This window comes from Myotis davidii, unplaced genomic scaffold, assembly GCF_000327345.1.
Source record: "Myotis davidii unplaced genomic scaffold, ASM32734v1 scaffold534, whole genome shotgun sequence".
Lineage (NCBI taxonomy): Eukaryota > Metazoa > Chordata > Mammalia > Chiroptera > Vespertilionidae > Myotis > Myotis davidii.
This window is the reverse complement of record NW_006286678.1, coordinates 3,368,889-3,372,137: the sequence shown is the minus strand read 5'-3', so window position 1 is coordinate 3,372,137 and position 3,249 is coordinate 3,368,889.

Genomic DNA, 3,249 nt, shown 5'->3' with positions numbered 1-3,249 from the left:
AAGAAAGAACAGAAAGAAGTTAAAAACCAGGTGTTTTAAGTTCTTTGTATAAAGCATTAAAATGATCTTTCTAGCTTTTTAAAATGTATATTTAACATTTATAATGAAAGTGATTCAAAATTCAGGAATGCTTATGCCAGTGATTTAACTAATTATTTATGATAAAGTAAAAAAGTCTGACATAAATGTGTAAGTGAAATAAAGTAGTATAAATGTTTTTTTTATAATGGTTTCTTTTCCTACAAAAATAAACTAAAATTCTCAAATTATCTACAGATAATGAAGAGGTGGTTTCTATTTCCCTGACTTTAGAAGTGTTACCATTACTTTTTTAAATAAAGCAATTAATGGCGTTGTTGATATAACTGAAGAAATTAATCATGTGCTAGGACAATTTGACAGACAGACAAATGAAACTTGACCTTTACCTCACACCATATTCCAAAGTCAATTCCAGGTGGATTTGAAACCTAAGTGTGAAAGGTTAATGTAGGAAGATAACATAGGATACCTTTATAATCTAGGAGTAGGAAAGATGTCTCAAACAGGACACACAAGGTGCTAACAATGAAGGAAAAGTTGATAGATTAGACTGTACTGAAACGAAGAACACCTGTTCATCAAAGACATTATTATGAAGGTGAAAAGGCAAAGCAAAGTGGAGGAATATATACTATACAGGTTGGGGCCAAAGTCGGTTTACAGTTGTATGAGCAACAGATTTTACTTTTATATTATTACTAGTGGCCCGTTGCATGAAGATTCGCGCAATAGGCCTTCCTTCCCCTGGCTGCCAGCACCGGTTTTCCTGCAGCACCCAGGACCCAGGCCTTTGGTCCTGCTACAGCCTAGCCTCTTCAGTCTTCAGTCTACAGTCTTCATTCTGGCTGGAGCCTTCAGTCTTTGCTCTGTACCTGCATATGCAAATTAATCACCAGCTTTGTTTGGTTAATTTGCATAGTCACTCTGATAGGCTGATGGGTGTAGCAGAGTGACATCAATTTGTATGTTTCTCTTTTATTACTGTAGATACATTTGTGCACATTAAAAGGGAATTAATTAGAGGAAATATTTTAATATTGCTATTTGCCTTTTCTCTATAATAGAAGTGCCAGAGATGAAAGAAAATTAGTAAAATGTATATGAAAATCTCCCTTCTGTCAGATTCTGGGGTACACTGTGGGACCCAGAGTCAAGTCCCCGCCCACCCACGTGCACCTTGAAATTGCGCGAGACTCAGATCCGGCCAGCCCCACTGGGCAGGGGGCGCAGCTTCAGGTCCCCTGGCCCAGCGCCAGGCAGAGGGCCCAGCCTCAGGTCCCCTGTCAAGTCCCACTGGGCAGGAGGGCACAGCCTCAGGTCCTGTGGTGCACCCTCAGATACCCCAGCCCGGTGACGGGGTAGGGAGTACAGCCTCAGGTCCCCCAGCCCAAGGCAGGGGGCACGGCCTGAGGCCCCCCGTCAAGCCCCACTGGGTGGGGGGCACAGCTTCAGGTCTCACCCCGGCCCAGCTCCATGCAGAATCAGGTCCCTGCTGATCGCTCGTTACAACTCATTATGGGAACCGTGCCTCTGCTGTGGGCACAGCCATCTTGTGATGGTGTGATGGAGTGAGGGTTAATTTGCATATTACCTCTATTATATAGGATTGTATTCTTTTCCATATGAACAACTGTAAACCAACTTTGGCCCCACCCTGTACATATGTAGTGGGAAAATATATTGAACATTTTCAATAAACAAAAGGTTATCCAGAAACAAAATGGGCAATACTTTTGAACAAAATACTTCACAAAAGGGAAAAACCACTGGCCAGTAAGCATGAAGAGGTGCTCAACCGAGTAGGACACAGGGAAATGCAAATTCAAACCTCAATGAGATACCACAGCTCATGTACCAGAAACGGGAGGAATGTTTCCACTTTTGTTAATTCCAAGTGTGGCTGCGGCATGGACTGGTGCAGGAGGAGAGTACCGGTAAAGGATGTTCCCAGCAGCACTGTCTGTAATGGCCAACACCTGCAAGCAACCTAAACGTCCATGAAGAACAAAATGCATACTTACAAATGGTGGTAGAGCGTGGGGTATACATCCCTCTACAGCAGTGGTTCTCAACCTTGGCTGCACAGTAGAATCACCTGGGAATCTTTTTAAAATCCTCATTTCTGGGCCTCATCCTCCAGAAATTCTGTTTCTTTGTTACTAATGTTGTGGCCTCACCCCATAACAAAGAAACAGAATTTCCGGAGGATGAGGCCCAGAAATCAGGATTTTAGAAAGATTTCCAGGTGATTCTAATGTGCAGCCAAGGTTGAGAACCGCTGCTCTCCAGCAATGAGAGGAAACTAAAGCCACAGGAAACAACACAATTTCACAACATAGAATTGAGCAAATGAAGCCAGATGTGGAGGGAAGAGGGAAGCAAGGAGGTGATTACTGTGAGTCAAGAAAGTAACCCTCTTTAGGAGCGAGTGGTGAAGGGAAGGCCACAAGTTGGCTTCTGGGCTTGCTGGCAATGCTGTTTCCTGACCGAGTGGTGGTTGCAACAGGTGTTCTCAGAGATAGGAATTCTTCAACCTGCCCACCTGGGTTGTATGCACATGTTAGATCCCACAACAAAAGGGTTTCTAAAAAACATCTGGAATGTTAAGTCATTGCTTCATTTTAAAATATATCTCTTGCAAAGAGCATTCTCTTACAGCTTCATGGGTTTTGTAACGCAGAGGTACATTTTAGGGGAAGATGAGATTAAACAGAGTGTTTCTCATCGGCAATCCTACCCCAGGATTACTGTTATTTGTTCCACACACTTTCCCATCATAACCCAAAGAGATCTTACCTTCTGTCCATACAAATTGTTTGTGAGCCCTTTTAAAACTTAAAACACCTGAAGTGTGCTGGGTCTCAGTGGTTTGTTCTGGAAAACATGTTAGCCTCTTAAGAACGCGGGGCTGTTTTGCTGTGGTTCCTTTACCTCGCTATTTGGGACCCCGTTCTCTCGGTACAGAGACATCCTCTCGGCGCTTTGGAACTACGCGTCCAGGAAAGGAGCGCTATCCTATCGCTGGGCCGCTAGTCAGGCGGCGGGTCTTTGCTTCAGTCGGAGGAGGTGAAGGGCAGCAGCTGGTTGGCCGGCCTTGCACCATCCAAGGACCTTCCTAGACCAGCAGGACCCATAATCCGCCCACCTTTTCCCGATGATCTACCATCACGTTCACTCCTGGGACAAGTGGGAACCCGAGACTCAGGA